The sequence below is a fragment of the Limanda limanda genome, chromosome 4 (assembly GCF_963576545.1).
Source record: "Limanda limanda chromosome 4, fLimLim1.1, whole genome shotgun sequence".
NCBI lineage: Eukaryota > Metazoa > Chordata > Actinopteri > Pleuronectiformes > Pleuronectidae > Limanda > Limanda limanda.
This window is the reverse complement of record NC_083639.1, coordinates 31,487,133-31,511,560: the sequence shown is the minus strand read 5'-3', so window position 1 is coordinate 31,511,560 and position 24,428 is coordinate 31,487,133. Positions and strand designations below refer to the sequence as shown.

At 43.1% G+C, this 24,428-nt stretch overlaps 1 long non-coding RNA gene across 1 annotated transcript; it reads right to left on the bottom strand.

Annotated features, from left to right (window-relative positions):
• Window positions 1-778: 778 nt before the first annotated feature.
• Window positions 779-5,408, bottom strand: LOC133000491 (uncharacterized). The gene is made up of 3 exons (XR_009678201.1): window positions 5,338-5,408; window positions 2,294-2,402; window positions 779-1,147 (listed from the first exon to the last, which is right to left on the bottom strand). It is a non-coding gene; the product is annotated as an uncharacterized LOC133000491 (long non-coding RNA).
• Window positions 5,409-24,428: the final 19,020 nt, after the last annotated feature.

Sequence of the window (24,428 nt, the reverse complement as noted above, 5' to 3'; positions counted from 1 at the left end):
ATAATTTATTATTTATCTTTGCTGTTTTCTGAAAAATGCTGTAAACCTTTTATATTTCATGTATTTTTGACATCCCTGTTCCTTTTCATTGCTCGTTGCTCTCATCGTGGGATGAAGCACAAAACTGAAACTGTCTCTGATCGGACTCAAACACCTGATCATCATTTTTATGATTATCATAACTCTGAGCATTTCATAGTTTCTCCATCGACCTGATTCCAGGCGAACGAACAGCTTCGAGGCGTTTGTGAGATTCTGTTCAGGATCAATCCGCCACATGTGCAGGACACATCTGCCTGCTGGTGATTTGCTGAAATGTCCCTTTAGAGATGAATATGCATCATGTGAAACCAGCGTCCAGTGACTCACACCTGCAGCTTCTCATTTCATTCTGTTTGATGTCACTTTCACAGGAAGCTTTCATTTTTCCAGACTGCGGCTAAATACATCATTTGTTCTTTATGTCTGTTTGATGAATTGTTCTGTTGACAACTGGTGTCAGTGCAGAGCGACAAATGATGTGTGTTGGACCTGCAGCTACACAAGAACACACATGCACACGTGTGTCTGAAATGATTTGTCCTGAACATCATCAGCGTTCATTGAATCAGTATTTTAAGTAAATAACAAAAGGGTTTTGTGTTGTTTCATTTAATATCCTCAGGGAAATTATCATCAGGTTTTCTTCATTTTTCAAAATCCTGTTTTTGACATAAAGATGCAGGTAAAAAGAAAAGTGGATGAATCTGGAACTGGAAACACAAACACACGGACGTGGTTTTATCTGTTCAGAGCTGTTTATAGAATATGTGATTTAATACTCTCTTCTTTGGTCCCAGTAGTTTTACTGAAGCATCACTCGTTCATGAGGCAGAGCTCACATCTGTTACACCTTTGTTCTAGATAAAGAAACAATAGAAAAGTGGATTCATCTGTTTCATCAGGTGTTCGGACCTGGAGCCGTTAACTCATTATTAACGCTGCAGGACTTTATTTAAAGAATAACATAACACAGCTTGTGTAAGGGCCTTGTTCTTCAGAGGTGGAGCTGCTGCACCAGAACCAGGTCAGTACCAGTTAGTGCAGGAGATCATGAAACACATGTCGTCCACCTTCCTGTTTCCCATCATGCACTGGGGCAGCTCTCCTGTGGAAGAATGCAGCGTTATCGAAACACAGCGTTCATCAGACGGTTCAATAATGTGACGTCAGTGAATATGAGCTGCAGTGGGAGAAGTACACAGATTACTCAGATCTTTACTGAAGTAAAAGTACCAGTAATGTAGGTCCAGTTTACAGCCCATAAGCCAATCACAGAGCTCCACCTCATCTAAGGTGGACAGCGGTAGGAACACGCCCCCTTTTCCAACAGGCCGTCCAGCAAGGACAAAGTGTAAGAAACATTTTAATCTGTGGAACCGAGTTTATGATCTGAGTTTAATTCAAAGTGAAGATGAGATGTGTCATCGGTTCATAATGAATCTGATTGATTTAGTTCAAATAGTACAAAACATCAGCAGTGAGAGTTAAAGCTTCACTTTAATTACTGATTATTGAATTATCTTGTGATTTTATGTTGAAACTTTCCATTGGAACCGGACTAATTAATTAAATGTTGTTTTGGAGTTTTAATATGAGGACTGAGAGTGAAAATATTAGAAATAACCAAACTGGGATTAGAAACCAGAAACAAAGCTGTGCTACATAAATGTGTTTTCATTTCTGAGATGTTTCTGAGATCCTCCGACGTTTCTCACGTGTGTACGATCGTACGTTTGGGTCCGACTCGTTAACAACAGCAGGAAAGTGTCGGGTCCATTCCTGTGAAAGTGTCGGGTCCATTCCTGTGATGTCTTCATCTTCTACGTGTACGGCTCCTCTTCTTCATTCTGAGATATTTATTATAAATTATATTTATTTTATGTTAGAAACCTCATCCACACGTCCACTCGCTCTCTGGGAAGCTTCCACACATCGTCCTGCTGCTTCCTCACATGGACTCCGACATGTTACACACATGTTACCAGGAGGAGAAGATCCAGAGACACTGACTCAGACATTTGTTCTCACACACAGAACATGTGAGGAACATGTGAGGATTTCAGTGCATTTCTGAAAGCATCTTTATCTATTATATTTTTACTGTCCTATCATTCTGTATGTTTTTATGTTAATTCTTGAGATGAAACGTAGAAGTGGAGTAAAAACTAATTCCCTCCATCTGAAATGTGCTGGTGAGTAACGGAGAGAACTGAGTAAAAGTACTTAGTTACTCTCTGATGTGAGGACCAACCTTCAGAGGTGTTGACGGACTCGTGATGTTTTTCATCCTCGTCTTCTCTCTCCTCGGTCTCCTCCTCGCCGCTCTGCTCTCCGCCCATCACAGGAAGTCACAGCTGGTGCTGAACACACAGGGACACACACATTGTGTAGTAGTTTAGTTTATGAACCGTAACACAAAGTGAAACCCAAACTAAACCCACAGCGTTCAGAGAACTCTCCCTCTCCGTTGTGCTGTTGTAACCATCTCAGAATCTGAAATACTCCATTGATCCAGACGGTTTCACTTTGGGTTCACATTGAAATGAGCGGCAGGAACTCTGAGGTTCACGACCAAGAGCCACAACAAGACGCCATGACGCCAGCATCACCACGGCAACTATGAGCCTCAAAGCTCCACAGGGGGAAAGTCAGAGGACAAATAAGTCTTATTGACTTGTATCTTAAAAAGACACAGGAAGCTTTCAGGAGCTGAGATGAGCTGGAGAACGGAGCGAGGGAGCAGAGACAGATCTGGATGGAGAGGAAGAGAGATGGAGATAGAGAGGAAGAGGGGGGGGGCGGAGGGAGATCACAGCCTCCCCTGTTATCGGCTCGGACGTCTCTCATCCTGTCCACAATGATCCGTCCAGGCTCCAATCCAATCAAACGCAGCACAATCAGTTTAGCGGACGCCGCTGATGGGATCATCTCGCTCGGCTTCACACTTCACACGATCGCTGGGCGAGACGCGGAAGCTTTCAGGGCCGGCTGCAATGCATGCTGGGAAATTGAACATGACGCGGACGGATTTCAGACGTCGATCTTCAGGAGACAAATGTAAAGAACAAGCTGGAAGACGCCCGACGGCACAACAGGGCTGCAGCTGAACACTGATCCTAACTGAGGATTCATCTATTGATTATTTATCGTCTTGAATTGATTATAAATTATATTCTTGATCTGGAAATCCTGATCCTGATGGCGTCAGCTGATCGAGGACGATGATCACAACAAGACTTGTTGATAAACATCATGTCTCCTCACATCTTCTACCATCACTTGTGTCTGCTCCTCCATTAACCTGAATTCACTAACAACGTCCAAATGGTTTCTCTTCCTCCTCGGACGAGATGTTGACGAAGACGAGCAGAGCAGCAGCAAAATGACAAAAACGCTTCATGAGCTCTTTAAGTAAATCTGCCATCTTTGATAGTTTTTCTAGAGAACGTGTTTTCTTGTGGATCTGAGCTTCACCTCCTTCATTCATGAACTTCCGAGCCTCTCGATCAGAACTCAGTCGCCTCACTTCCTCTCCACAGCTGCTGGAGAGAGAGAGAGCCGAGCTAAATATAGCTGCTTCTGTCAGCTCCTGTTCTGCTGTGACTCCGCCTCCTTATCTCCGTCACCGCTCGCGCTCGATTCGCCCGGAGACAAAGTGAATCTGTTTCCTCAGCCCCCCCCAATCGCTCCTCACCTCAGCTGTTTCCAGACAGGAACTCCGGACGATGTCCAGAACATCGGGCCTGGACATTATCTGGACTTTGTGTTTCTCATCTGGGACATTGATCGTCAGTGTAAAGAGGCGGAGCCAAAACCTGCGTCTCCGTTATAATCATTGTTATGAAAGGTTCAGCGTGAAGGAGTCGTTCACATGTTCAGGTATCGAACATGTGAACGTAAAAAGTCCACTTGTCTACGAAACCTTAAGATGTCATGCAAGATAATTAGTGACATCTAGTGGTGGAGTCACGAATTACAAACCAAAAATCCACGCGGACGTGAATCTCCGGACCTCAGCGCTGGTCTGAAATCAGCTCTGTTTGTTCTCTGACACTTTCAGGGTCGGTAGTTTGATTCCTGGAGCAACTCTGCTCACGACGGGCTACATGAATTCATGGAAGGAGAATTTTCTATTAAACGTGTTTTGTTTCCTTCTCCTTCAGCGACTGAGACTCGTCGACATGAATGGAGTTCACCCACGAGGAGATAATTCAGATAAATCATTTCACACCAGCAGATTAATTACAGCCCAGTTACTGAAGCCAGAGTGGCTCCTCCTCCTCCTCCTCCTCTTCCTCCTGCTCCTCCTCCTCCTCCTCCCCCTCCTCCTCCTCCTCCTCCTCCTCCTCCTCCTCCTCCTCTTCTTCCTCCTCCTGCGTCTGCCACAACCTTTCATCTGATCAGCTAATGACTGATTATCACAGAAATGAGCTCATGTGCTGGATTCAGCTTCTTAAATCTGACAGGAAACAAAACAAAGCATCTTAAGGTTTAGATAAATTATAACGTGAATGTATTCATGTTGTTTTTATCACTATTAGTTTGACATGATGCAGAGAGAATAAATAATTCACTAATCGAGAAAATAATCAATTAAAAAAATGTACAATGTAACAAATTCATTATTGTTCATAAATATCACTTTATTCTAGCAACATGTATTTTTTCTTGCAATATAACAACTGTAATATTTCTTTGCTCTCGTAATAAAACTACTGTCGTTTCGTAATAGGACTTTATTCTTGCAATATTGTGACTAAAATTTGGTTATGACTTTATAATCCTATTACCTCAGCCCCCCCCAACACGTTTCTAATACTCAAACATCAAAAGAGAGTAGGATGAGAAAGAAAGTAATATTATGACTGTATTGTTGTTTTAATATTGATTCATTTAATGTGATATCACTTTATTCTCTAAACCTCAGACTGTCTTGGTGAAACGCTCCAGATGTTTCCAGATGTTTTCAGGTCAAACTGCACAAACACAACATGCAACATGTGTGTAAATGTGTGTTAATGTGTGTGTGTGTGTGTGTGTGTGTGTGTGTGTGTAGACCTAAACATTTTCATTCAGTGTTCGACATGTTTACAGCAGAGAGAGCTCCGCCCACACACACACACTTTCTCACAGGAACAGAGACACGCTCACACAATCTCTCTCTCACACGAACACACGAACACACACACACACACACACACACACGAACACGCACACACACACACACACACACACACACACACACACACACACACACACAAACACAAACACACGCACGCACACTCTGTCTCTCACCTGATCGAGTCTCCTCTCAGCTGTTTTGTTTCCAGGCAGAATGTGAGGGAGAGCGGACCCGTGCACAGATCGTCCACCAGCCACAGGATGTCTCACTCTGACTCTTTCACCAGACACATCGATGAACGTAGAGTTCAACACAACTGGGAGCAGGAGTCATATTCATCTCCTGAATAGATTTGAATTACCAACCATAACATTTTAACCATCTGAGGTAGAAGTCTGATATCACCTGCCTTCAAAGGAAAAGTTGTTTTATTCATGTCACTACCCACAATCCTCGGGTTTAGCAGCCGCCTCCCTGATTGGTGGAGCTTGCTTAAGAAAACACATGCACAACACGCTCTAGAACAAACATGTTAAAATTAAGAAAATGTTAGAAAAAAACAACAGCGTGTGCTTTTACCCTTTAAGAGAAGTAGAGCCAAACTCAGTTTTGCTCAAATCAAAGTATTTATTTAGGAAAGCTGTATCAAAACAAACCCTGCCTGTGTGAAAATTAGCAACAACTGAACCAAAACATTATACAGAATTAAGTCAACAACGTCACTCTGTCTGACCTCCACGACTTTATCAGACAGCTGTGAGACTCTGTGTGAGTTTAATGAATCAAACGAAATTATGCTTTAATACAGAAGTTAGAAATGAGATCAAGTTAACGTTCATTCTTAATTTGTAGATTAAACCCTAGGAAGGAAAAGGTTATTATTAAATCATTTGTATGAAGGCCTAATATCTAACTAAAACTACCTCTAGCTTTATTGTTAAGAGTTCTGTCAGCCACAGACTATAGTTAAAAGTTTGAAATTCCTAACAAAAACAACTTCTTAAATTTGATGACACTGCAAAAGGTCACAGCCTCTGCAAACAGAAAGAACGACACAGAAGATGATTCCAGAGAATTATGAACCTGCTGTAGATCAATGTTCTATGAACATCATCAGCAGCAATAACACAAGACAGCATTGATATACACTATATACAAACACACATGACACAAACCAAGATGGTTGCAAAACCCTATTAACGACAAGGCTCAATTTACATTGACTGTGTTATGGTTTCAAATCTGTAATATCAGTAATTAGCTGCTTCACTGTGAGTGAAACAATTCAACAAAGTGAGTAAAGAATAAAAGGGGGTTCAGAAACACTCAATCTGTATTTCTATCATCATTTCATATTTCTGACTTTATTAAAAATCCCATTAAATGTAAATGTGCTCTCCATGTTGTGTTCATTAACAGAGATCCCGAGCTGCTCTGAACAGAAGCAGACGAACAGTAAATTCACATTCAAACCAGTTCTTATTTAACCATTAGAGTTTAACTGCCCTATTGAAATTGTAATGATTATTATTATTATTATTAATATTATTATTATTATTATTATTATTCAGGCAAATGAATTGGCTTTTTGAGGGCTTTACCATGCTCAAATTCTTACCAAAATAGCAGAAAGTTAGAAAGTGGTGAAAATTTACGTTTTCTGGAGGAATTTTCAATGTGCGTCGCAAAATGGCTCAACAGTGCCCCCCCGGGACCCCCAGAACGTGTTCACATTGACCGGTCTTCACAAAAATCGATACACATGTGTATCATGACCAGACAAACAAAGAAGTCTGGAGATGCAATTGGAAAAAGAACAACAGGAAGCCTGCTATTTTGCATTTGGTGGCCATTTGGCCATAGTCCACATTTGTACTTTGAGGTACTTGTCCCAGGGCTTACATCAGATCACCTTCAAATTGAAATACAAAAATACAAAGTTATTCACAGATCGATTTTTCGTCACAGGGTGTGACCCTGGCGTGGCGTCAAAGTTTGATTACACGCCATTAAAACACAATATTCTGTAACGTGGACATACATGGACCTTGAATCCTTTGATGCTGAGCCGTAAACACACAACTCCACTCCTGCAGTGTCAGTCTTCATAATTCAAAGGGATCTTTATGTCTTTCAAAGGTCACATCTCTTTCTCTCTCAGAATTGGGACATTTCCACAAACCGTGTCAACGGCGAATGTTCATCCTTCGCCAAAGGAGACGATGTTGTCATAACTCCACTGTGCATTGTCCTATCACCACCAAACTTCTGTCTCATGATCAGAGTCCAAGCCTGAACAGCTCTATGTGTCAATATTTCCTCAGTCATTATTTATTATTTTCAGACAAAACGCATGCAACGCTTCAAAATGCATGTGCTCGGGCCCGCCCAGTGCTGCTTTGCAGCCCTAGTTTGTTTTAATTTTGTTGTATAAATTTTTCCTCAAATTACCACGAGTAGTAAAAGTAAAAAGTATAAATAGCGCCACACGCAGCTCGGACGGATGTTTTGAACTGAAAAGACGAGTTGGATTGACTGATCATTTTAATAAGATAACTTTACTCTTGCACATATGTACATGTTAACTGAAAAAATTAAATTGTCAATAACGTGTGAATACTTGAGACTAATCAAATGATTTGATGAGTTTAATTTATAAGCAAATTACTTATTGTTTTTGATGTCCTGCGAAATGTAAAATGCTGAATACATTTTAATCTGTGTTTTTCTAAGAACGTCACACGTCATGTCTGGTTTTTCTTTTTTTCCTCCAGAGGAATTTCTCCACATGCTGCATATCCAGTGAGCCTGATTTAATTTTTTTAGTTCTAGATTAGTTAAATTCATATATATTTGCCTGCTTCTTCATTCAATTTAATTTCTATATTTCATATACCGAGTATCTCCAAAGCTCTCAGTTCTCATGAAGTTTCTCCCATTCAAACCGTTTTCTTCCCTTATAATTAAAACGATTTCTCATTTCCTCTCACCTCATTCTTCCTCTCTGAATAAATCAGAAACGTGGTCAGTCGTCTCCATCATTTAACTGCAAATTAACTATTTCCATGATATAATAAGAAAGTGCCTGAATCCTCGGCTACTGCGGCTAGTTTTAAATGTCACGTTAAATTTACTTTCATCTTGCTGATGTTTGGTATCTTTTTATTTCAGTTAATACATTTTTCAACATATTGGACCAAAAAAACACACAAGACAAATCAGGTAAAGACTCCAGAGGTTTTAAATGATTTCAATACAGATTTAGAAAAGTGTTGATCTGCAGTCATGTCTTCGTGAACAGAAATAATCTGCTGAGTGTGTTTGTGCTCAGAATATGTGAGTGAAGAAAAGAGTGAAGGAGGTGGAGGAGCGTGAGTGTGTGTTAAAGCGTGTTCGTTTATCCTTTAAGAGAAGAAAAGCCGAACTCAGTCTGCTCAATTAAGTATTTATTTAGAAATCAATGAACAGGTTACAGCAAAGCAATGGGCTTCCAGTACACCTCTTGTATCAGAGCGCCACGAACATCCGGCATCTGTCCATTTATAACAGAAGATCTTCGTTCCTCCTCCTCAGAAGTGCGCAGGCGTAATCCATCCTCCTGGCATTTGGATTACGGAAGTAGAACAGGGAGACACTCCCAATGACGTTCCTACTACTCTGATAGTTGCTCGGAAACCTGTTTACTTCATTAAAGGCCTTGACTCAGCAGATGCCATGACGGCCAAAACTGTTGTCCAGCGAAGCAAAGAATATTATGTTTCAGCTATTTCAAAACAAACCTGACTGTGTAAACATTCGCAACAACTGAACCCAAACCATGTTCCACTAACTTTGCCCCAGAAGAGACAGGTCCTGGAACTCTGTCTGATGTCGAATGCAGAAGGAAAATATGCTTTAATATCAAAAAAGTTAATTATGAGGACAAGTAAAAGATTAATTATTGGCACTAAACAGCAACGGTTATTAAAAACATTTGTATGAAGCATAATTTCTAGCTAAAACTACTTCTGTCCCAACCTATCTTTATTTGGTTAAGAGTACAAATATAATTTGAAATGCTTCTATCTTCATTTGATTAGAATTCTATGTGTCTGCAGACACTGAGTCAAAGGACAGATCCAGTGATGATGCTGTGTCACATCCACAGGGACACACAGGGAGGACGGTGGACTGGACACTGTGTGACAGCTGATCTCAGAGCAGCTCACCTCCTCTGATTCCTCTGGAGCTCTGTCTCCACTCTGCCTCCCAGCAACAAGGCCCAGTCAGAGCCGCTCTACACACAAGCTGCTGCTGCTTCAGCCTCTGGATCCTCAGGACACAGCTCAGCCTCCGTCCACACACACTGTCCTCTTCACACTCAGCTTCAAAAAGACCACCACCTGTTGAGAGAAGAAGACATCAGTGTCCCAGAGACTCACTTCATCAGCTGTGAGTCAGTGATGCAGCTCATCCAGTAGAAAGAGCAGCAGGGACTTCAGTCCTGTTCAGAGGTGGAGCAGCTTCCTCTCTGCTTCATGTTCACGTGTTGGAATGAACACGCTAAGAGCTCAGTGTGTGTCCTCTGCATGTCAAAGTGCAGAGTGGACACCTGAGAGGTGGATTTACTGCTGTTACAGGTGAAGACATGTTTCACTGTGTGTTGATGAACATCTGCTTCTGACAAACTGGGACCAGATGAGACAGATGGACCTCAGCAGAGGTTCTGCTCTGTAGAAAGAGCTCCTGGTTACCATGGTGATGAGGAGAGGCTTCAGTCCCACTGATCTCAGAGCTGTGACAAAGATCCACCTGATCAGTTCTTCACTGATGAAGTGAGAGGACAAACTGTCTCAGATCAGATGAAGACGTCTCTGTCCCTCGTGTGAGGCTGTCAGCTGTGGTCCAGCTTCACTTCCTGTTCACATGAAAACAACAACAACTGTCGTCTTCACGTCAACTCAATCACATGATCCCAAGCAGTTTGTGGCTCGTCTGATTGGCCGACTGTTGTCTCTCTGTGTTTCTGTCCAATCCTGACGTCTGTCCTCATTGTCCTCTCACAGCTTCACTGAGGAAACACTGAGGCCTGAACTACGAAGACACTTCAACATGTCCAGGAGATCTTTCTGAGATCAGCTCAACTAAACCTGACAGACACAGTCAGGCTAAGTGGTCACATGACGCTGGTGATCAACTCGTTAAGTTAACTCAGGTTTTCCTCAACGAGATCTGAGTATGCACATAAAAGGGGCGGGGTCAACTGTGTGTGACCAATCACAGACATGGACAGTTTGACTGACAGCAGAGCCTCATATTTCACAACCAGGATCAAACTGTTCTATAAAAAAAATCAGAGGAGAACAAACACATGATCCAGAATAAAAGAAACTCAGTCACAGCTGCTAAATGCAGGAAGAACAGCTGGTAAAACATCTGGATCGTGTTAATGTGTAAGTTACAGCGCCCCCTGGTGGCATCTGGTAAAAATATATTACGTGACCACGACATAATAATATGTGAACGAGATAAATAACTCGAGGCCACGAGATCTGAATCTGTTGTTTACTAACAAGACGAGTAGAAGAGAAGAAGACACACACTGTCTCTGAGGACACACACTGTCTCACTATCTCACTGTCTCTGAGGACACACACTGTCTCTGAGGACACACACTGTCTCACTGTCTCTGAGGACACACATTGTCTCACTGTCTCTGAGGACACACACTGTCTCACTGACTCTGAGGACACACACTGTCTCACTGTCTCTGAGGACACACACTGTCTCACTGTCTCTGAGGACACACACATGGACCTGTCTCCAGGAAGCTGACTGAGGTCATCTGGTGTTTTGGGGACAGGATGAGTCTGGAGACATTGAGATGTTCTGGGTGAGTTAGAGATCAACTGAACCAACCAGACGTTGATTTAAACTTCCCTTATCCGTCCCTTTAAGGAGAGTGTGCACCACACAACAGTGGAGAGTCACTGTGGTCAGTGGGCGGAGCTTCTATACGGGTTGATCTCCAACTTAACCTGGAGCAGGTTAGCCGTTCATCAGAAGTTACCATGGTGATTTACCTCGTTAAGAAGTGGACGAGCTTCGTAGGACTGAAAAAACTAAACCTGAAGTTAACCTGATAACCACAAATCCTGCTTGGTAGCACAGACCCTGGATCTGTGATACTGACTGTGTTTAGTACAATACTGATGAAAGCAGCGTGGACTGACTCCACCCATCTACTGACCTCAGAGTCTCCAGTCGACAGGTTGGACTCTGCTGTAGATCAAGCAGCTCCTTCACTGCTGAGACCGGCAGGTTGTTGAAGCTCAGATCCAGTTCTCTCAGATGAGAGGGGTTTGACCTCAGAGCTGAAGCCAGAGAGGAACAGCTGATCTCTGACAGATTGCAGCTCCTCAACCTGGATAAAGAAATATGAATATTAGAATGTGTCCTCCTGTTTTTGTGGATCGTCATCATGTCAACACAGACTCTCAACATGCTGCTGACCTCAGTCCAGTCTGTGACCTGAAGATAAATATCAGATCAGACATGTTGGACCATTGTTTCATTCATCAGCTTCTTCTCTGTGTGTTGGTCACTGAGCAGGTTTGTGTAATTAAACACTGTTTAAAGTAGGGACGGCTCCTGATGTCACTTCCTGTTTGTTTCTATACTTATCAACTGTCCAACATGTTTCAATAAGAATGTGTCTTATTCTGAAAACCTGAGGAGGACGAGTGCTCGTCCTCAGTCCACATGTTATTTACTGACACTTTCTCAGTGATCAGGAGCAGGTGAGTGCAGGTGAATGGAGTTGATGAGGTGGACGTGACTGACAGGCTGGGTGAGGGACAGATGACTGAGGGACAGTGAGCAGAGCAGAACTGAGACAAGTTCAATAAATAATGACCCAATAAGAAAGAAAGTCTGAAAAGTGAAGAAGGATTTAAGGACCTCAGAGTCTCCAGTCGACAGTTTGGACTCTCCAGTCCAGAACACAGCAGCTTCACTGCTGAATCCTTCAGCAGCTCGTTGTAGCTCAGATCCAGTTCTCTCAGATGTGAGGGGTCTGACTTCAGAGCTGAGGCCACGACTTCACAGTGAGTCTCTGAGAGGAGACAGCTACTGAGTCTGTAATTAAAGAAAATATCAAATCTGTGAGAATTAAATCAGAAAACACAACATTCATACAAAACGTGATCATGTGACCCTCACCCTGGTAAATCCCCTCTTTGTTAAAAACTCCTCAAGAGAATCCTTTCAGATATGGTTCATGCTTCATTCAGACTAACAGAGAAACTGATTAGATTTCAGTGGTCAAAGGTCAAAGGTCACAGTGACCTCATGTTATTGTGTAAGTCACCATGTCAGGAACCTGGAGGGACGGACACTGCACTGGTTGGTGGTGGAGGACAAACGCAGGGTGGGAACTCTAGTTTGACAATAAAGAAGAATAAACCATATTCCCAGTTCTGCTTCTTCAGTTTAAAGGAACCGTCAGTGATTCTCATCCTAAACATATAACAGTCAACTGAGTAAATGGATCTGTAGTCACTCATAAACAGTACTTACCACATTTAGTATCAGTAAATATGAAATCTCGTCACATTTCAATCCTCCGTTCTCAGACTTTTAACTAATGTTACTTTACTATCGTCACATGAGGTTTGTTTGGAGTATCAGGCTAAAAGTACATGATTTAACATATATTCAGGTATTTTTAGTTTATAGCTTTAGTATAATACAAACCTTAAAATTATCATCTTAGTTTTTCTAACCCCTACATTGAGGCAATGGTTACTGCATTAGAAACTGACCAAAAACTTCACTAGACTCTGTTTTATTTGCAGAAACTTAAATTTTTTGAAATACAGGTTTTCATCCCATCAACCTCAAGTTATTATTTTGTCTCTCATTTCATCTTAACAAAAATGTAACAAACTGACATATGACGGAAAATGTATGGTTTCATTCTGTAGAGTACTGTTATTTATTTGAGTTCACAGGACTACTTTCATACGAAACAAGAAACCTCAGAAAGGTTGAAGTTATTTGAAAAAATTATGTAAAAAAATCCTCTCAGGTCATGTCTTTGGGTTTGTGGAGGAAGCTGGAGAACCCAGAGAAAACCCTGTAGACACCAGCACAACCTCCTCCTCACAGAAAGGCTGCACTAACAGTGTTGACCACTGCAACACCATGCTGCCCAAAACAATGAGGATCATTTAACACTGAGTGTATTTGAAGAACGACTCATCTCCACTGATTGAACATGTTATTGATCATGTCTGGACTCACCGAGCCTTCCTGCAGTTCCTCACAGCTGGGATCAGGCTCTGTCGACCCTGGTCTGATGTGTTGAACTCCTTCAGGTCAAACTCATCCAGAACCTCCTCTGACATCTGCAGCATGTAGGCCAGAGCAGAGCAGTGGATCAAAGAGAGATTCTTCTTCAATCTGTTCTTTGACGTCAGGAACTGTTTCATCTGCTGATGAACTGAGTGGTCGTTCATCTCAGTCAGACAGTGGAAGATGTTGATGATTCTGTCAGGATAACTGTTATAATGATTCATCTTCTTCAGGTTTTTGATGATCTTTGGATTGTTCTCTTTCCGACCCAGCAGGCCTCCTATGACTCTCTTGATGATATTTGGATTGTTCCCTGTCCGACCCAGCAGGCCTCCTAAGACTCTCTGGTTGGACTCCAGACTGAGGCCATGAAGGAAGCGAACAAACAGGTCCAGATGACCATTTGTACTGGTGAGGGATTTCTCCATGGTTCTCTGCAGGAGATCATCCAGGGAGAAGGTACTGTCTGTGCTCCCATATGTTCCCAAGAAGTTGTTGAGTTCTTCTGTGTTCCTCTCGGTGTAACAGTGGAACATGTAGACTGCAGCCAGAAACTCCTGAATGCTCAGATGAACAAAGCAGTAGACTGATTTCTGGAAGATCACACACTCTCTTCTGAAGATCTCAGTACAAACTCCTGAGTACACCGAGGCCTCTGTGACATTAAGACCACACAGCTCCAGGTCTTCTTGGTAGAACATGATGTTTCCTTCCTTCAGATGTTTAAGTGCCAGACTCCCCAGTTTCAGGAGAACGTCCCTGTCAGCCTCCGTCAGCTGCTGTGGACTCGTCTCATGTCCCTCACCGTACTTGTTGTTCTTCCTCTTTGTCTGAACCAGCAGGAAGTGTGAGTACAGGTCAGTCAGGGTCTTGGGCAGCTCTCCTCTCTGCTCTGTGGTCAACATGAGCTCCAGAACTGTAGCACTGATCCAGCAGAAGACTGGGATTTGACACATGATGTGGAGGCTCCTGGACGTCTTGATGTGTGAGATGATTCTGCTGCACAGCTCTTCATCACTGAATCTCCTCCTGAAGTACTCCTCCTTCTGGGCCTCAGTGAAGCCTCGTACTTCTGTGACCCTGTCAACACATGCAGGAGGGATCTGATTGGCCGCCGCAGGTCTGGAGGTTATCCAGACGAGAGCCGAGGGAAGCAGATTCCCCCGGATGAGGTTTGTCAGCAGCACGTTTACTGATGACCTCTGTGTGACCTCAGACACAAGCTCCCTGTGGTTGAAGTCCAGAGAAGGTCTGCTTTCATCCAGGCCGTCAAAGATGAACAAAGGTTTACAGACAGCGAGCGTCTCTGCCGTGAGCTTCTGTAACGCTGGATGGAAAACACGGAGCAGCGTGAGGAGACTGTGCTGCTGGTCCTTCACCAGGTTCAGCTCCCTGAACGAAAGCACAGTCAGCAGAACCACATCCTGGTTCTCTAAACCCTCTGCCCAGTCCAGAGTGAACTTCTGCACCGAGAAGGTTTTTCCAACGCCAGCGACGCCGTTGGTCAGGACGACTCTGATGCGTCTCTGCTGGTCAGTGGAGGCTTTAAAGATGTCGTGGCACCTGATGGGAGTGTCGTGGAGGATCTTCATCTTGAAAGCCGTCTCAAGCTGCCTCACCTCATGTTGAGTATTAACATCTTCACTCTGTCCCTCTGTGATGTAGAGCTCAGTGAAGATCCTGTTGAGGAGGGTTCTACTTCCTGTTTCATCACTTCCTTCAGTCACATGTTCACATCTCCTCCTCAGACTGAGCTGATGTTCATCTAAAACCTCCTGCAGACCACGATCTGCTGAAAGACAAGAAACAATGTCAGAGACAGAAGTCTGAGAATCTGCTGATTGTTTTCATCAGATACAGAAAAACTACAGAAAATAAAAGCTCTTTAATGTGCTTTTCTAACGATGTTAAATGTTGATGCTGTATGAAGGAACAAAATAAAACCACATGTGCTGTTGTCAGAAGTGAAGACATCAGCAGACACATGTACAGTGCTGCTCTGACCGGCTGTCTGACCTCCAGCTCCTGTTCTGGATCTTTGTCCACACTGGGGACAGGAGGAGTCTCCTGAAGAACCAGACTGGTCCCAGTATGAGGTGATGCACTGTCTGCAGAACCAGTGTCCACAGCTGGTGGAGACTGGATCCTTCAGGACGTCCTGACACGAAGCACAGCAGGACGACTGCTCCTCCTCAGAAACATGACTCCTCATCCTCTCCCTGTGAAGACATGTCCTGATAAGTCACATGTCACAGTCAATGGTTGTCATTACTTCTGTCAAGGAGGTTTTGTTTTCACCGAGTATGTTTGTGTGTTGGTTGGTTCGTTAGTGGGATTATAAAAAACAACAGATTACCAGTAAACTTGGTGGAAGGGTGTGGTCTGTGAACCATATCGGGGGGGCGGTCCTCTTTCACAGACATGTTCAGAGGACTGATGTTTACCAGTGTGTGGAATTTGGTGCAGATCCAAATCAAAATGAGTCTCTAGTGGATTTCAAAGTTGTTTCATAAGGAGCGTGTTGGTTCTTGGTGGAGGTCTGAGCTCTTTGAGTGATTCTGAGAGATTAGTCACCAACTTCAATGAAGCTGTGTCCTAATGCAGGGGCCACACTAGAGGAAACTAGATCCTCTTCAGAGCAGTTCACAGTAGAAACAGTCTCTTACTCTGTGTGTGAGGGTCCAGGTTCATTACTGAAGCATATAGGTTCTGCCATGGACCAGTCACTCTTCAGAGACAGACAGCTGGACCCTGGAGACTCTGCTCTCAGTCTGTGGTCCGGACCTCTGCAAACACAAACATGTTTTTATTCAGAACACATCATTCACTGGTTCATTCTCTGAGGATTCAGTTTGGAGCTTCACATGTTTGTAGCAGGTCTCTTACTTTGTGTGTGAGGGTCCAGGTTCTTTACTGAAGTCTAGAGGAAGTCCTTTGGACATGTCACTCTTCAGAGACACACAGTTGAACCCTGGAGACTCTGCTCTCTCCTCTTCCTCCTCATAACCACTCATCTTCAGTCTGAGAGGAAAAACACTGTGAGCTCAAAGGAATCAGGACAAACAAGTCCGGTCAAGAAACATACCCACACACACACACACACACACACACACACACACACACACACACACACACACACACACACACACACACACACACACACACACACACACACACACACACACACACACACACACACACACACACACACACACACACACACACACACACACACACACACACACACACACACACACACACACACACACACACACACACGACTGTAACGTATGATTGTGAAAACACGTTGTGTTATGAAACACTTGATGAACAGATGAAGATAAAAAGTGAAGCTGTGAGTTAACTCTGTTAATTAGTCCTTTGAAGGCTCTTTGATCCAGACCTGCTGTTCACATCTGTCTCTGGGATCCGATCACATGACGTCTGTCACCAGGTGTGAACTGACAAACTTAGAGTCATGTGATCAGCAGACGGATGTTAACAGCAGGTGTGAGAGTGAGACAGTAAAACTTTCAGAAAGTTGTGTTCACACTCACCTGCTCACTTTCCTTCCTTCTGCTCGTCCAGGTGGAAATGGAGTCTGACCGCTCCCTGTTCTCAGGCTCCTCCTCCTCCCTGTTCTCAGGCTCCTCCTCCCTGTGGAACCAGTTCACTCTTGAGAACATCCAGTTCGAAGTCCAGTTCATAACCATGAAGATGAACTGGTTCATGTTCACTGATCTTTGTTATTGGGATGTTATTTAGTTAATAATTTATGGAGTCGGATCCTTGATCCAGATCTTGATTTTAACACTGAGTCCTGACTGTGAGCGTCTCCTGTTACTGATCCAGGATCAAGACCTGATGTCTGTTCAGCTGATGTTTGGCCGCCAGGGGGCAGCAGAACAACCTGACGATTAGTTTAATAATAATAATAATAATAACCAGGGATAACATCAACTATATTGCAAAGCATCATGTTATCCAATAATAAGACAAAACATGTTTTAGTTTTTCAAAAGGAAATATTTATTGAAAATGCAAAATGTACATTTATATAATACAAATCATCTTTAACTTAAAAATATCCAGTGTTTGATATGAACAAACACAGAAAGAGGTTTGGACCACAGAGAAACATGGAATATGGCGTGAGAGGTGGCGTACGCAACGGTTTTAAATGAGACCCCAGATCCCTCGTTTCCGCCCCAGTGCAATAAAATACCTGCCGTACAACCGGGCACAGACAGGAGCAGAAACCAAACCGGACGCCAGCTTTACGGCATTTCTCCGACCTAACGAACCATTTAACTATTGCTTAACATCCCTCACCAGCGGACCGAGGTAAGGAAGCTGGTCCCATTCACTTTGCTGCGGGTAGCGCGGAAGGGAGTCGCTATGTCACGTTTACCAACAGATGTGTCTCACGTGGTGATAGGAGTCGAGGGAATCATGTAATCCTGAGATCTTCTAGCTTGTGTGTGCCTCGCGGCCAGCGTTTATTTTCACAAACAAATCAAAACACAGCGACATCCGGGTGCCACACAAACATCCGCTTTTAACCACCCCCAGTGCACTCGTCACCTTGGTAACCCCACAGTAAGTGTGCAAACCCCATTAGTGTAACGTCTTTGTTGAATTATGTGTTATTACCTGTCCCCTACAGTTTATTGTATTTTAACGTCTGTGTTTGGTTTTATTGATTAAAATATCGTGTACTTGTAACTATCATTCCAGTTTTACGGTGTCACTACGGCAAGCCAGATGTGAACAATAAAGAACCGTGTAAACATCAGTGAAGAAACTCATCGTTGTGTATGGAGAAGCGGGGGGGCCGTTACACCCTCTGATTATCTTAAAGATGTGTGTAATCAATACATTTACAATTTATTGTCTTAATAAGAGGGACATCTCAACAAAACATTTTCAACCATTAGGAAATGTAGTTATGTACAAAAAACAGACACCATGGGAGGAGATGTGGAGAGTGTGCAGGCTGACAGGGAGGTGGCGCTACAGCAGTTTGAACAGTAACTTTGAACCATGGACTGTAAAATAAAGATGGATGACGTCTCAACTTCCTCCTGTCGATCAAAAATGAAGCCAAAATATCTCTGATCTCAACTACTAACATGGAGGAGGCGAGATTTCTGAATTATACTGCAGCCAGCCAGCAGGGGGCAATCAAGATTATATTGTCATTGTGTCGTTTTTTCAAACCTTTCAGGAGCAACAACAAACGAGTCAAACTTCAGTTGGTTGAACTTTAACCCGATAGTTGTGTTTGTCTCACGTGCAACAGAAGAAAACGTCTTTGCTTCTTTGCATCGACTGTTCGTAATCACGTGAAGAAGTCGCTTCACGGTCGATGTGAACGCAGCATTAGTTTCTCCCTGAGGGGGCGGAGCCTGGAGCTGACGAGGGAGTTTCCTTCAACACAAACCTGATCATAATGATAACAATAAATAAATCATAATTAAAACTAATTAAAAAGCTGATTAAAGGTCCTCCTGATTGATTCCACTCCATGTGTAGTCTGGGTTGTGTTCAGGTTGTGTTGTGTTCAGGTTGTGTTGTGTTCAGGTTGTGTTGTGTATGTCGTGACGCTGCAGACACATTGGATTCATCTCCTCGTCCGTCACCAGCTGCTGAGTCGCTGCACTGATGTGATTGGGATGAAGTGCCTTGCTCCAGGGCGAGTCAGCAGCAGATGCTTTATGTGAAGAGAGAGAGGACGCTTCTCTCTCTCTCCTCTGATACCGTCTCTCTCAGGCGGGGGGGGGATCCAGGGGCGTTCAAGACGTCCACTTCTTTTTTTGGGGGGACAATGAATGACTCGTGTTTTCAACCCGTCTGATGAAATGAGTTTTCAACAGCTGAGCAGTGACTGTAAACAAAGATGGACGACGCCTCTCTTTAGTCCCATCTGCTAACATGGAGGAGGTGGGGGTTAAGACCTATCCTGCAGCCAGCCACCAGGGGGAGGGATTTGGCTTCACTTTTTGGAGCCACCATGTCATCCATCTTTATTTTCATTGTCATTGGTTGGACCTGTTTCGTTTCCTGCAGCAGGTGAAGCTTCAGTCTCCATCATGTTTTAACTGACACACACACACACACACACACACACACAGACACACACACACGTACACACACATACACACACACACACCATCTCTCGTGTAAATACTGTGATTTCTGAGGTTTACAGAAGAAAATCCGTTTACAATCAGTGCAGTGTGTGTTTCAGCAGATGTCTGTTTAGGGACGGAAGGAAACTTGAAGAAAATCATTCTGTCGTGTTTTTAATCGTTTTTAATAAAACACATGAACGCAGCTGAGGTTTGTCTGAGCTGAGCTGGAGGCCGTGTGTCTCCTCCTCTCAGGTTCTGTCTTCATGGCTGTTGTGTGCAGACCTGGGATCAGCTGAGACTCGCTCCTCGTCTTTCCTCCTCCGTCCTTCTCACATCACTTCCTCTGCTCCAGCCATCGAAAACCAGAAGAGGAAGTGAAGAGGCTCTGATGATGAACTCAATGAAGTGGAACTCGAGAGGAGCTGGTCTCTGAGTCTTTGTCCCAGGTCTGTGACCCCCTGCTGGGGTCGGACCACAGTGAATTGCCTTTGAAGTTAGACTCAGTGATCTGAGGACACCACTCCCAACACAGGTGGACACTCAACAGAGATCCTAAGAAATCTAACTTCAGATTTGAGGTGTAGTCTTTGGCCGGCAGAGGAATCCTGAAGAGACACAGAACATTTTAATTCAGTTTCCTCCAGAAGTCGGTAACTTTTGTTAAATTTACTGTTTCTGGTTCTGTCTCTGCTGTGTCTCAGGACGTCTCTGTCCTCCCGTCATGAAACCACAGACTTCTTTTAAAGGTCGAGACTCATCCCTCCGTCCACAGTCTCCACATCTGAAGTGACTGGATCCAGGGTTTGATTTGATCTGCAGCGAATCAAACTCAGAGCTGCAGAATACGAACATGTTCAGGTAGAGTTTTAGTGCATAAATAAATAAATCTTCTCTAGTTTATTATTCACTGATGTTGTGCAATAGGAGTAGACTTGACGTTGGCTAATTATTAATAATCATGAAATATGATTATTAAAATAATAAAAGATTATTTATTAAAAATAATTTAAAAAAAATGATAAGGCCATAACTTATCGTAGAGGGGCACCACCCTGGTTACAGGGACCAACGAAATCAAGCTATAAATATCAGTCTCATATGATATTGGTTAAATTAATAATCTTAATAGTTAATATTAACGATTACTTAATAAACAGTGAAGGCTTCTAAGTTCGAGCACAGGCAATCATAATCCAGCTGTATTCACACACTTATGCACAAATAATCACAGACTACAGATACTTTAATTACAAAAGCATTTATTAAAAAGGGGAAATAAAGTTATAATGTTATTCAATGATTCATCATTTTAACAAGCTCCAATATTTCAAAGATAAACACAGCAGCAGCACTTATCACAATTCAGAAAATACATGTAAAACCTGCGGTCTACCTATGTATGTCTGTCTCTGTGTGTGTGTGTCTGTGTCAAAGTGTCTCTCTGTGTGTGTGTGTCTATGTGTGTGTATGTGAAATAAAGTTAGTGTTATTTAATGATTTATCATTTTAACAAACTCCCATATTTCAAAGATAACAACAGCAGCTTATCACAATTTAGAACACGCATGTAACCTCTGGTCCATCTATGTGTCTCTGTGTGTGTGTGTCTCTGTCTGTGTCTATCAATATGTCTTTGTGTGTGTGTGTGTGTGTATGTGTGTGTGTGTGTGTGTGTGTGTGTGTGTGAGAGAGAGAGAGAGAGAGAAAGAGGGGGCGTGGCGATGACGCAGTCACGTGGTGACGTCACATCTAAGATGGAGGCCGACAATGACTCAAGGAGTCATTAGGCTTAAAACTCTCAAAATGGCCGCTTTGGAAGTTAGATCCAGAATGGGAGGAGAGAGAGAGAGAAGGCGTGGCAATAATAGACTCTCAAGATGGTGGTTTATCTGGCGTTATTCAAAATGGAGTTTATGTTAATGACCATGTGGCCTGAGCCCACAATGGCGGTCGCCACATGAATTACACAAAGGGATTTTCAGACAAAGAGAATTTCTTATCTCTGCTTGGCTTCGGGGCCGAAATGCTTCCAGATGTGTTCAGCCTCTCTAAGTATAGATTTATCTATATGACATGAACTGTATATACAGATCGGAACGTTTGTGTAAAAATAGTTCAGGAGAAGAGAGAGAGAGAGAGAGAGAGAGAGAGAGAGAGCGTGCAAGGAGAGAACGAACTCTGAAAAATATGCCATAGATAAGTTATCAGTGGTTTCAACCCTCAGCCCTCAGGCGAACGTTGTGGGCTGAGGTTCTGATCGGTAAAATCACTGCAGACTCACACAGACGTTAACAGCACGGCCGGAAGCTTTCCTCGCGGCCCTATTCACTGTAACACAAAACATTGCCGTCAGACCGGAAACCGGAAGTGGCAGCTCGGAGTAGCCGGCTCGTCACGGCTAAAACAATGAAGAAACACGGAGGTTCCACAAGCAAATACACTCAAGTATTAAACAAAACGCTACGTATTAAACAAAACGCTACGTATTAAAACTAACATCTGCCCAGACAGTTTCGCCTCTTACTGCGACCGTGGTTTCATGGGGTGCGTGCGCGTTCCGCGCGGATATCCCGGAAGTCCAGTGAATAGCTCGTAGTCTCTTAGGCGAGCTCCCGCTGGTCCGCCTGGAACAGCGGGCGTCGCGCAGGGCTGAAGAGGAGCGGATTTTCTCGTGCTGCCTCGACGGGATGCCGGCGTCCTTCTTCTTCAGGGATATGCGGCTGCGTGGAGCCGGTTGAAGATCGTGTGGGAAAAAGAATAAAAGTCCGTGTCTCACTCGTCTCGCGAGTGAGATTCCTGTTTGTTCTTTTCAAGTTAAAACAGCGAAAATGTCCTTTCAAAATAAAACCTCGACTGAGATAAAAGAAGAATAATGGAATGAATTCAAATAAACGTCTTATCGCCTCCATTAGCTTGCTGAGTCGTGTAGTAAGACCTCAAGAGGCCGAGTTGCAACTTGAGCAGTGGAGTGGAAAAGAGGACAAAGAGAGAGTTAGTCATTCCCTCCTTAAATTTGCTGGGATGACTAGTAGGACCCCGGGGGGGTCCAGTTGCAGCGTCAGCATCAGAGTAAAAGAGACAGATTTCTGGGAGCACACCGGTTTTGTTGTACCTGGGAGGTACCTGCCCCCTGGAGGAGGGGTCAAGGGTCAGTGTTGCCCTCAGCCAATTAGATGTCAGGGTCCCAACCTTAGTGGGCGGGGATTCAACCTCAGTGGGCGTTTCAGGATCCCAGTGGGGGTCCCTGAAGGACACAGGAAATGCTTATCTCCATGTGGGTTTTTTTATGTGAGGGGTTTCTCTAGACTGGTCTCAAGCTTTATTATTGTCTGCTGGTCAGCACACTGGGAGTCTCCCCCAACACTGACATTAAAAGTCATATTAGTTTCCAGAGAAGAATCAGTGCAGATCTCTGAAGGTCGTCGCTGTGGGTTTGGAGTCGAGCTTCACGTGACTCAGTCTTCCTTTAACTTGCCTGTTGTTGCCTTTCATTTCTAATGTTCTCTTTTATTAAGAACAATATATGTATACACACACATATATATGTATATATCTGTAGGTGAATTAAACATATCAGAAGTAGCCTGGGCAGAGTGAAGAAGTTCCACTAAGACCACGTGTAGGGAGGTTTTATCAGAGATAGCTTTAAGAAAGATTCAAATCAGTTTGTGTTTCTTATAAAGAAAAAGACCTTTTGTGTAAATACAGTTTGATTTTTTGGGGTTTTTTGACTAAATGGGTTGATTATAAAATCAAAATGAAAAAAATCTGTCCTTTGCTCCTCACCACTACCTGATGCACCTGTGGACTTTATTGTAGTTTCATAGACTCATCATGTTTCCAGTCAAACGTCAGCTCATGTAAATATAAAGAAAAGTTGAAAAGTTTTGTATTTATTTCTTATTTCAGATCCTCATCATCTGCACATGAGGCATTTTATGACGATGCTTATACTGAATAGGAAAGTTTGAGTTACTGGTTATTCTGTGATTCAGTTTTATTCATGTAAACAGAAGTGTTTTATTCATGTTCGGTTCAGTTTGACTGTCCCATGCCAATTATACCAATAACACAACGTTCTGTTAACAATGAAACGTCAATAAAAGTCAAACCTTCATGGACTGTGGCTGGTTTCTCATTGAGCTCAGGGATATTATCCAGATCTCATTTATTTTGTCTCATACATTAATTAATTTATTAATTAATTATTTAGGCTGTTTTCTGAAAAATGCTGTAAACCTTTTATATTTAATTTATTTTTGACATATCTGTTCCTTTTCATTGCTCGTTGTTCTCATCGTGGGATGAAGCACAAAACTTAAACTGTCTCTGATCGAACTCAAACACCTGATCATCACTTTCATGATTATCATAACTCTGAGCATTTCATAGTTTCTCCATCGACCTGATTCCAGACGAACGAACAGCTTCGGGGCGTCTGTGACATTCTGTTCAGGATCAATCCGCCACATGTGCAGGACACATCTGCCTGCTGGTGATTTGCTGGAATGTCCCTTTAGAGATGAATATGCATCGTGTGAAACCAGCGTCCAGTGACTCACTCCTGCAGCTTCTCATTTCATTCTGTTTGATGTCACTTTCATTTTTCCAGACTGCGGCTAAATACATCATTTGTTCTTCATGTCTGTTTGATGAATTGTTCTGTTGACAACTGGTGTCAGTGCAGAGCGACAAATGTTGTGTGTTGGACCTGCAGCTACACAAGGACACACGTGCACATGTGTGTCTGAAATGATTTGTCCTGAACATCATCAGTGTTCATTGAATCAGTATTT